This window comes from Triticum urartu, chromosome 1A (genome assembly GCF_056163025.1).
Source record: "Triticum urartu cultivar PI428250 chromosome 1A, HENAU_Tu73, whole genome shotgun sequence".
NCBI lineage: Eukaryota > Viridiplantae > Streptophyta > Magnoliopsida > Poales > Poaceae > Triticum > Triticum urartu.
In genome coordinates, this window is record NC_141873.1 from 573,484,970 (window position 1) to 573,497,343 (window position 12,374).

A 12,374-nucleotide genomic window follows, 5' to 3' on the forward strand; every position below is an offset into this window, starting at 1 on the left:
AAAATGAGAGCGTTTAGATTATTAAAATAGTGATCTAAATGCTCTTATATTTGTTTACAAAGGAGTATTTCAGAATGAAATTTACACACTATACGTACTTTTAAATTTATTTTCAGTTTTTTAAAATAAAATATCAGCTTATGGGCGACCGTGGCGATGGTCAAACGGCAAAATCCCAGCACCACCATCATCCACCAGAATGGCGACCGCCCCGACTACCTTACAGTCGCACGCGCGACTTCTCCGGCTCTCCGCTCCCTTCCACCCTGCCAACGCCAAGAGACGCCGACGCGCGCACATACGCGACGGCTAGCCGATGCCGACCATACGACAGCAACGCACGTACGTACGGGCAAGAAATGGGTGTGGCCGGGATGAATCCCTGTGCCCCGCCGCACAGCGGGCCTCTCACCTCGGTTCGCCCACGTCGGTCCTCCTGCTAGCACACGTTATCTTTTTTTTCTACTTCTTTTTTTTTGTTGCGAAATTAGCACACGTTATCTGGCTGGTCCATGGATGCTTCTTTTCTTCTTCTTTTTTGCTGGCGGTCGATTGATGCATTGCGAGTTTGTGACTGGACACGGGGAGCTGTTTTTATATCCGGACTTCCACGGCACCTTGCTCGAGCTAAATATTGCCATGAAAGAATTGCTTATTGTTAAAACTTGTTCGCATCAATGTCTCTTTTTAATTTTTTAAAATATTTTTTGCGAGTTAATGTCTCTTCTTATATAAGCTCATAAAAATATATATTTTCTTGCAACCTCTTAGCACCTTGGTTTTTGCCGGGTTTTTTTTCAATCTATTCATTGTTCGTCATGGCAGTACACGAAACAACCAGTAAAAACAAAAATTGCATTTAGATCTATAGTCCATCTAGCGACGACTACAAGCAACGGAGCGAGCCGAAGGCACGCCGCCGCCATCGCCCTTTCCTTACCGGAGTCGGGCTAAACTTGTAGTGGTAACAGTTGTGAAGTCATCGTGCTAAGGTCCCACTGGACAAGTGCACCGGAATAACAACCACCACCAATAAAGAGAAGCATAGGTCGGAAGGATTCAACCTATAGACACACAAGCAAAAATTGGATCCACAAAGATTCACCCAAAAACCAACACCGGCCGAATCCCATGAGATCCTCCGGAGACACACCTTCGCACGCCCTCCAGCGACGCTAGAGGCACCGCCATGACGAGGACCTTATTACATCTGTAGGGGTCGTCGTCATCGCCTCACCTTCCTAAGCAAAGACACAAAACCTAATTGACCTAAAAACACATAAAAATGAAGCACGAACCCTCCCGGCGTCAAGGGCCAGAAACCACCGCGCTTCCATGGGTCTAAGACCATAGGAGACGAGGCAGGCCAACGGTGGCGCCGACAGAAGGCGGAGGAACCCTAATCGCTCGGAGTCGAAAGAGGAGGAGAAGGGGTACGTAAGGCATTGTTGGCACCTCCTCTCACGTCCTTTGTAAATAAATTATTCTACTATATATCGCTCAACCAACCCTCCCTCAACCACATAATCCTCAAGAGTTAAATGGTGCGAGAAGAAAAAAATATTGTGCTTTGCTACCCATGAAGCGAACTACGGCGCCAACGTCACCTCCTCTCCTTACTATTTCACTCAATCTTACAACCTATTAGAAAATTAGACAACTGATGGGTTCTAAAAGCAGTGCTTGATGATTTACACATAATATCAACATTGCTAGGTTGAACTATGGGATCATTACTGTCGTACCAAAAACTAGTGATCCTAACTTCAGCTTTGCTAACCCGCAAAAAAAAAAACTTCAGCTTTGTTAGTGAAACCGAATCTGAAATTTGAAACAAACAACTATTTTCAATCAGTTTTGTCTATGAAGCCAACTTTTCCAATGAAACTGAATCTGGAATCTGAAACGAACAACTATTTTGAATCAACTTTGCCAGTAAAGGTGAATATGAATTTTGGTCATTTTCAGTGCAATTTGCTGAAGCACCTCAAAGTGTACTTCAGCGGCAACAGGTGATTAGAATCCAATCAAAACTAAAACTAACAGGACCTTATATCACTACAAATCAGGTTTGCCATTGAAGTGAATCCACAAGTGATTTGAATCAAATTAAACCTGAAACAAACAAGGCATAAACAGGTCCAGAAATTCAGACGCATCCGCCTGTTGAATGTCAATTTTATAGTTTTGACTAAAATGCTTATGATTAGACTAGTGAGATAGTTGGTTCTATAATTTCCCATGTACATATTGTCTTTATTAAAAAGGTACATAATGCAAGGTGTGTTGATTTTACATGAAGCCCTTAACTCCATTCATGTTAAAAAGCAAATTGCCGGTCCATGGGTGCTTCTTTTCTTTTTTGCCGGAGGTCGATTGATGTGTTGCGAGTTTGTGACTGGACACAGGGAGTTGTATTTATATCCGGACTTCCACAGCACCCTGCTCAAGCTAAAATATTGCCATGAAGGAACTGCTTATTGTCAAAACTTGTTCGCATTACCCGCAAAAAAAAATGTTCGCATCAATATCTCTTTTTATTTTTTTGGCGGGTTAATGTCTCTTTTTTATAAGCACATAAAATATATTTTCTTGCAACCTCTTGGCACCTTGTCTTTTGCCGGATTTTTTTTGAATCTATTCATTATTTGTCATGCCAGTATAAGAAACAACTAGTAATAACAAAAATTGCATTTAGATCCGTAGACCACCTAGAGACAACTACAAGCACTCTAGCGAGCCGAAGGCACGCCACCATCATCGCCCCTCCCTTATCAGAGTCGGGCAAAACTTGATGTAGCAACAATTGTGAAGTTGTTGTGCTAAGACCCCACTGGACAAGCACACTAGAACAAAAACTGCCACCGATGAAGAAAAGCATATGGTGAAAGGATACAACCTGTAGACATACGAGCGGAGACTAGATCCACGAAGATTCACCAAAGACCAACACCGGCCGGATCCCACGAGGTTCGTCGAAGACACACCTCCGCACGTCCTCCGGCGACGCTACATGTGCCATCGGGACGGGAAACGGGCGAGGAGGATCTTATTCCATCTTCAGGGAGACGTCTCATCGCCTCACCTTCCTAAGAATGACACAAACCCTAACCGACGTGAAAACACCTAAAAATGGAGTAGGAACCCTCCCATCGACAAGGGCTAGGAATCACCACGCTTCCATGGCCCTAAGCCCACAGGAGACGAGGTAGGCTGACGGCAGCGCCGACGAGAGGCGGAGGAATCCTAATCGCACATGGAGTCGAAAGAGGAGGAGAAGGGGTACATATCTGTTGTTGGCACCTCCTCTCACTTCCTTCGTAAACAAAGCCTTCTGTTATATATATATATAGCTCAACCAGCCTTTCTTTCTCAACCGCATGAGCCTCAAGAGTTAAATGGTGTGAGAAGAGAAAATATTTGGCTTTGCTGACCCATGAAGCGAACTAGGTTGCCAACGACACCTCATATCCTCTACTATTCGACTCAATGTTACAACCTATTAGAAAATTCAACAAGTAATGGGATCTAAAAGCAATACTGATGATTTCCAATACTCATGGAGAATTCGACAAAGACTCTAGAAGACTTGCATACAATCTGAAGATACCGGAGCCATGGAGGACTCTACCTCCACCGACGTAGCTGACTACGATCTGTAATCCTATGACCCCTGTATGCTATATAAGCCGACGGCCGGGCTCATCGTATATCATCCTACACAATCCCTTGGTATTCACTTGTATTGTGTACACATCCCAATACAATAGACACGTGACAGGAGCAGGGTATTAGCACAATTGCCCTAACCTGGGTAAAGCTTGCCTCCTATTACTATCCAACCAAGTCGTCTGGTTAGAATATCCTACCGAGGAAACTGTCATATTTAGCTCCGACAATGTCCTTGTGCCTCATTCCTGCGGGGGTGAGGAAATAGCTGATTTATTGTGAGCTAGAATTACCTGGCAATGAGACAGATAAAAAAGAAGTATCATTTGGTTAGATGGGTCGATATTTGTCAACCTATATAAAGAACAGGGAGGGGGCTCGGTTTTCTTAATTCGAATTTGATGAACAAAGCCCTTCTAGCTGAGTGTCTCTGGAGATTATAAATTGAAGAGGGTCTCTAACACACTATTTTATAAATAAATAAGTTAATAATGGTTGTTTGACTGGGGTGAGACATAAGATAGGAGACTCCCATTTTTGGGTTGGACTTCTATCAGTGAGGTTTTTTTTCAAGTATGTCAATAAAAATATAGGAAAATTAGATTATGTGAAGATTGGTGGGTGGATGATAAACTATCTAACCAATCCTACCCTAGATTGTATGTCATTTGCTCCACTAGAAACATCAAGTTGAGAGATCTGGCAGAGAAAGGTTTGGATCATTTTAGTTTTAGGAGAACCTTGCGGGTAGATTAATGCGGCATAATGAAATCAAGGAGACATGTGCTGGGACTTGGGAATGAACTAAAAGAGGAGAAAGATTCTTTAGTTTGGTCTCTTATAGCTGATGGAAATATATGATAATTTTTTTTACAAGTAAATGATTGTCAATCGTTTGTATTTGAAGGAAATATGCCCTAGAGGCAATAATAAAGTTATTATTTATTTCCTTATATCATGATAAATGTCTATTATTCATGCTAGAATTGTATTAACCGGAAACATAATACATGTGTGAATACATAGACAAACAGAGTGTCACTAGTATGCCTCTACTTGACTAGCTCGTTAATCAAAGATGGTTATGTTTCCTAACCATGAACAAAGAGTTGTTATTTGATTAACGGGATCACATCATTAGTTGAATGATCTGATTGACATGACCCATTCCATTAGCTTAGCACCCGATCGTTTAGTATGTTGCTATTGCTTTCTTCATGACTTATACATGTTCCTATGACTATGAGATTATGCAACTCCCGTTTACCGGAGGAACACTTTGTGTGCTACCAAACGTCACAACGTAACTGGGTGATTATAAAGGAGCTCTACAGGTGTCTCCAAAGGTACATGTTGGGTTGGCGTATTTCGAGATTAGGATTTGTCACTCCGTCTGACGGAGAGGTATCTCTGGGCCCTCTCGGTAATACACATCACATAAGCCTTGCAAGCATTGCAACTAATGTGTTAGTTGTGAGATGATGTATTACGGAACGAGTAAAGAGACTTGCTGGTAACGAGGTTGAACTAGGTATTGGATACCGACGATCGAATCTCGGGCAAGTAACATACCGATGACAAAGGGAACAACGTATGTAGTTATGCGGTCTGACCGATAAAGATCTTCGTAGAATATGTAGGAGCTAATATGGGCATCCAGGTCCCGCTATTGGTTATTGACCGGAGACGTGTCTCGGTCATGTCTACATTGTTCTCGAACCGTAGGGTCCGCACGCTTAAAGTTATGATGACAGTTTCATTATGAGTTTATGTATTTTGATGTACCGAAGGTTGTTCAGAGTCCCGGATATGATCACGGACATAACGAGGAGTCTCGAAATGGTCGAGACATAAAGATTCATATATTGGACGGCTATATTCGGACACCGGAAGTGTTCCGGGGAAGTTTCGGATAAAACCGGAGAACCGGGGGGTTACCGGAACCCCCCGGGGGGTTAATGGGCCTCATGGGCCTAAAGTGGAGAAGAGGAAAGGCAGCCAGGGCAGGCCGCGCGCCCCCTCTCCCCCTAGTCCGAATTGGACAAGGAGGGAGGGGTGGCGCCCCCCCTTTCCTTCCTCTCCTCTCTCCCTTCCTTCCCCCTCTCCTACTTGGACAAGGAAAGGGAGGGGATTCCTACTCCCGGTAGGAGTAGGACTCCTCCTGCGCGCCTCCTACTAGGGCCGGCCGCACCCCCCCTTGGCTCCTTTATATACGGGGGCAAGGGGGCACCCTAGGGCACACAAGTTGATCTTCGTGATCGTTCCTTAGCCGTGTGCGGTGCCCCCCTCCACGATATTACACCTCGATCATATTGTAGCGGTGCTTAGGCAAAGCCCTGCGACGGTTAAACATCAAGATCGTCACCACGCCGTCGTGCTGATGAAACTCCTCCCCGAAGCTTTGCTGGATTGGAGCCCGGGGTGCGTCATCGAGCTGTACGTGTGTCAAGAACTCGGAGGTGCCGGAGTAACGGTGCTTGGATCGGTTGGACCAGGAAGACGTACGACTACTTCCTCTACGCTGCGTCAACGCTTCCGCTTCGGTCTACGAGGGTACGTAGACAACACTCTCCCCTCTCATTGCTATGCATCACCATGATCTTGCATGTGCGTAGGAAATTTTTTGAAATTACTACGTTCCCCAACAGTGGCATCCGAGCCTAGGTTTTATGGTTTGATGTTATATGCACGAGTAGAACACAAGTGAGTTGTGGGCGATATAAGTCATACTGCCTACCAGCATGTCATACTTTGGTTCGGCGGTATTGTTGGATGAAGCGGCCCGGACCGACATTACGCATACGCTTACGTGAGACCGGTTCTCCCGACGTGCTTTGCACATAGGTGGCTTGCGGGTGACTGTTTCTCCAACTTTAGTTGAACCGAGTGTGGCTACGCCCGGTCCTTACGAAGGTTAAAACGGCATCAACTTGACAAACTATCGTTGTGGTTTTGATGCGTAGGTAAGATTGGTTCTTGCTTAAGCCCATAGCAGCCACGTAAAACTTGCAACAAACAAAGTAGAGGACGTCTAACTTGTTTTTGCAGGGCATGTTGTGATGTGATATGGTCAAGACATGATGCTAAAGTTTATTGTATGAGATGATCATGTTTTGTAACTGAGTTATCGGCAACTGGCAGGAGCCATATGGTTGTTGCTTTATTGTATGCAATGCAATCGCCCTGTAATGCTTTACTTTATCACTAAGCGGTAGCGATAGTCGTAGAAGCATAAGATTGGCGAGACGACAACGATGCTACGATGGAGATCAAGGTGTCGCGCCGGTGACGATGGTGATCATGACGGTGCTTCGGAGATGGAGATCACAAGCACAAGATGATGATGGCCATATCATATCACTTATATTGATTGCATGTGATGTTTATCTTTTATGCATCTTATCTTGCTTTGATTGACGGTAGCATTATAAGATGATCTCTCACTAAATTATCAAGAAGTGTTCTCCCTGAGTATGCACCGTTGCCAAAGTTCGTCGTGCCCAGACACCACGTGATGATCGGGTGTGATAAGCTCTACGTCCATCTACAATGGGTGCAAGCCAGTTTTGCACACGCAGAATACTCAGGTTAAACTTGACGAGCCTAGCATATGCAGATATGGCCTCGGAACACGGAGACCGAAAGGTCGAGCGTGAATCATATAGTAGATATGATCAGCATAATGATGTTCACCATTGAAAACTAATCCATTTCACGTGATGATCGGTTATGGTTTAGTTGATTTGGATCACGTGATCACTTAGAGGATTAGAGGGATGTCTATCTAAGTGGGAGTTCTTAAGTAATATGATTAATTGAACTTAAATTTATCATGAACTTAGTACCTGATAGTATCTTGCTTATGTATGTTTGATTGTAGATAGATGGCCCGTGCTGTTGTTCCGTTGAATTTTAATGCGTTCCTTGAGAAAGCAAAGTTGAAAGATGATGGTAGCAATTACAAGGACTGGGTCCGTAACTTGAGGATTATCCTCATTGCTGCATAGAAGAATTACGTCCTGGAAGCACCGCTGGGTGCCAGGCCTGCTGCTGGAGCAACACCAGATGTTATGAACTTCTGGCAGAGCAAAGCTAATGACTACTCGATAGTTCAGTGTGCCATGCTTTACGGCTTAGAATCGGGACTTCAACGACGTTTTGAACGTCATGGGGCATATGAGATGTTCCAGGAGTTGAAGTTAATATTTCAAGCAAATGCCCGGATTGAGAGATATAAAGTCTCCAATAAGTTCTATAGCTGCAAGATGGAGGAGAACAGTTCTGTCAGTGAACATATACTCAAAATGTCTGGGTATAATAATCACTTGATTCAGATGGGAGTTAATCTTCCAGATGATTGCGTCATTGACAGAATTCTCCAATCACTGCCACCAAGCTACAAGAGCTTCGTGATGAACTATAATATGCAAGGGATGAATAAGACTATTCCCGAGCTCTTCGCAATGCTGAAAGCTGCGGAGGTAGAAATCAAAAAGGAGCATCAAGTGTTGATGGTCAACAAGACCACTAGTTTCAAGAAAAAGGGCAAAGGGAAGAAGAAGGGGAACTTCAAGAAGAACAGCAAGCAAGTTGCTGCTCAAGAGAAGAAACCCAAGTCTGGACCTAAGCCTGAAACTGAGTGCTTCTACTGCAAGCAGACTGGTCACTGGAAGCGGAACTGCCCCAAGTATTTGGCGGATAAGAAGGATGGCAAGGTGAACAAAAGTATATGTGATATACATGTTATTGATGTGTACCTTACTAGAGCTCGCAGTAGCACCTGGGTATTTGATACTGGTTCTGTTGCTAATATCTGCAACTCGAAACAGGGACTACGGATTAAGCGAACACTGGCAAAGGACGAGGTGACGATGCGCGTGGGAAATGGTTCCAAAGTCGATGTGATCGCGGTCGGCACGCTACCTCTACATCTACCTTCGGGATTAGTATTAGACCTAAATAATTGTTATTTGGTGCCAGCGTTGAGCATGAACATTATATCTGGATCTTGTTTGATGCGAGACGGTTATTCATTTAAATCAGAGAATAATGGTTGTTCTATTTATATGAGTAATATCTTTTATGGTCATGCACCCTTGAAGAGTGGTCTATTTTTGATGAATCTCGATAGTAGTGATACACATATTCATAATGTTGAAGCCAAAAGATGCATAGTTGATAATGATAGTGCAACTTATTTGTGGCACTGCCGTTTAGGTCATATCGGTGTAAAGCGCATGAAGAAACTCCATACTGATGGACTTTTGGAACCACTTGATTATGAATCACTTGGTACTTGCGAACCGTGCCTCATGGGCAAGATGACTAACACACCGTTCTCCGGTACTATGGAGAGAGCAACAGATTTGTTGGAAATCATACATACAGATGTGTGTGGTCCGATGAATGTTGAGGCTCGTGGCGGATATCATTATTTTCTCACCTTCACAGATGATTTAAGCAGATATGGGTATATCTACTTAATGAAACATAAGTCTGAAACATTTGCAAAGTTCAAAGAATTTCAGAGTGAAGTAGAAAATCATCGTAACAAGAAAATAAAGTTTCTACGATCTGATCGTGGAGGAGAATATTTGAGTTACGAGTTTGGTGTACATTTGAAACAATGCGGAATAGTTTCGCAACTCACGCCACCCGGAACACCACAGCGTAATGGTGTGTCCGAACTTCGTAATCGTACTTTACTAGATATGGTGCGATCTATGATGTCTCTTACTGATTTACCGCTATCGTTTTGGGGTTATGCTTTAGAGACGGCCGCATTCACGTTAAATAGGGCACCATCGAAATCCATTGAGACGACGCCTTATGAACTATGGTTTGGCAAGAAACCAAAGTTGTCGTTTCTTAAAGTTTGGGGCTGCGATGCTTATGTGAAAAAACTTCAACCTGATAAGCTCGAACCCAAATCGGAGAAATGTGTCTTCATAGGATACCCAAAGGAGACTGTTGGGTACACCTTCTATCACAGATCCGAAGGCAAGACATTCGTTGCTAAGAATGGATCCTTTCTAGAGAAGGAGTTTCTCTTGAAAGAAGTGAGTGGGAGGAAAGTAGAACTTGATGAGGTAATTGTACCTGCTCCCTTATTGGAAAGTAGTTCATCACAGAAACCGGTTTCTGCGATACCTACACCAATTAGTGAGGAATTTGATGATGATGATCATGAAATTTCAGATCAAGTTACTACTGAGCCTCGTAGATCAACCAGAGTAAGATCCGCACCAGAGTGGTACGGTAATCTTGTTCTGGAAGTCATGCTACTAGATCACGATGAACCTACGAACTATGAAGAAGCGATGGTGAGCCCAGATTCCGCAAAATGGCTTGAAGCCATGAAATCTGAGATGGGATCCATGTATGAGAACAAAGTATGGACTTTGGTTGACTTACCCGATGATCGGCAAGCAATTGAGAATAAATGGATTTTCAAGAAGAAGACTGACGCTGACGGTAATATTACTGTCTACAAAGCTCGACTTGTCGCAAAAGGGTTTCGGCAAGTTCAAGGGGTTGACTACGATGAGACCTTCTCACCCGTAGCGATGCTTAAGTCTGTCCGAATCATGTTAGCAATTGCCGCATTTTATGATTATGAAATTTGGCAGATGGATGTAAAAACTACATTCCTGAATGGATTTCTGGAAGAAGAGTTGTATATGATGCAACCGGAAGGTTTTGTCGATCCGAAGAGAGCTAACAAAGTGTGCAAGCTCCAGCGATCCATTTATGGACTGGTGCAAGCCTCTCGGAGTTGGAATAAACGCTTTGATAGTGTGATCAAAGCATTTGGTTTTATACAGTCTTTCGGAGAAGCCTATATTTACAAGAAAGTGAGTGGGAGCTCTGTAGCATTTCTGATATTGTATGTGGATGACATATTACTGATTGGAAATGATATAGAATTTCTGGATAGCATAAAGGGATACTTGAATAAGAGTTTTTCAATGAAAGACCTCGGTGAAGCTGCTTACATATTGGGCATTAAGATCTATAGAGATAGATCAAGGCGCTTAATTGGACTTTCACAAAGCACATACCTTGACAAAGTTTTGAAGAAGTTCAAAATGGATCAAGCAAAGAAAGGGTTCTTGCCTGTGTTACAAGGTGTGAAGTTGAGTAAGACTCAATGCCCGACCACTGCAGAAGATAGAGAGAAAATGAAAGATGTTCCCTATGCTTCAGCCATAGGCTTTATCATGTATGCAATGCTGTGTACCAGACCTGATGTGTGCCTTGCTATAAGTTTAGCAGGGAGGTACCAAAGTAATCCATGAGTGGATCACTGGACAGCGGTCAAGAACATCCTGAAGTACCTAAAAAGGACGAAGGATATGTTTCTCGTATATGGAGGTGACAAAGAGCTCATCGTAAACGGTTACGTTGATGCAAGCTTTGACACTGAGCCGGACGATTCTAAATCGCAAACCGGATACGTGTTTACATTAAACGGTGGAGCTGCAGTTGGTGCAGTTCTAAACAAAGCGTCGTGGCGGGATCTACATGTGAAGCGGAGTACATAGCTGCTTCGGAAGCAGCAAACGAAGGAGTCTGGATGAAGGAGTTCATATCCGATCTAGGTGTCATACCTAGTGCATCAGGTCCAATGAAAATCTTTTGTGACAATACTGGTGCAATTGCCTTGGCAAAGGAATCCAGATTTCACAAAAGAACCAAACACATCAAGAGACGCTTCAATTCCATCCGGGATCTAGTCCAGGTGGGAGACATAGAAATTTGCAAGATACATACGGATCTGAATGTAGCAGACCCGTTGACTAAGCCTCTTCCACGAGCAAAACATGATCAGCACCAAGGCTCCATGGGTGTTAGAATCATTACTGTGTAATCTAGATTATTGACTCTACTGCAACTGGGAGACTGAAGGAAATATGCCCTAGAGGCAATAATAAAGTTATTATTTATTTCCTTATATCATGATAAATGTCTATTATTCATGCTAGAATTGTATTAACCGGAAACATAATACATGTGTGAATACATAGACAAACAGGGTGTCACTAGTATGCCTCTACTTGACTAGCTCGTTAATCAAAGATAGTTGTGTTTCCTAACCATGAACAAAGAGTTGTTATTTGATTAACGGGATCACATCATTAGTTGAATGATCTGATTGACATGACCCATTCCATTAGCTTAGCACCCATCGTTTAGTATGTTGCTATTGCTTTCTTCATGACTTATACATGTTCCTATGACTATGAGATTATGCAACTCCCGTTTACCGGAGGAACACTTTGTGTGCTACCAAACGTCACAAGGTAACTGGGTGATTATAAAGGAGCTCTACAGGTGTCTCCAAAGGTAGATGTTGGGTTGGCATATTTCGAGATTAGGATTTGTCACTCCGTCTGACGGAGAGGTATCTCTGGGCCCTCTCGGTAATACACATCACATAAGCCTTGCAAGCATTGCAACTAATGTGTTAGTTGTAAGATGATGTATTACGGAACGAGTAAAGAGACTTGCCGGTAACAAGATTGAACTAGGTATTGGATACCGACGATCGAATCTCGGGCAAGTAACATACCGATGACAAAGGGAACAACGTATGTAGTTATGCGGTCTGACCGATAAAGATCTTCGTAGAATATGTAGGAGCTAATATGGGCATCCAGTTCCCGCTATTGGTTATTGACTGGAGACGTGTCTCGGTCATGTCT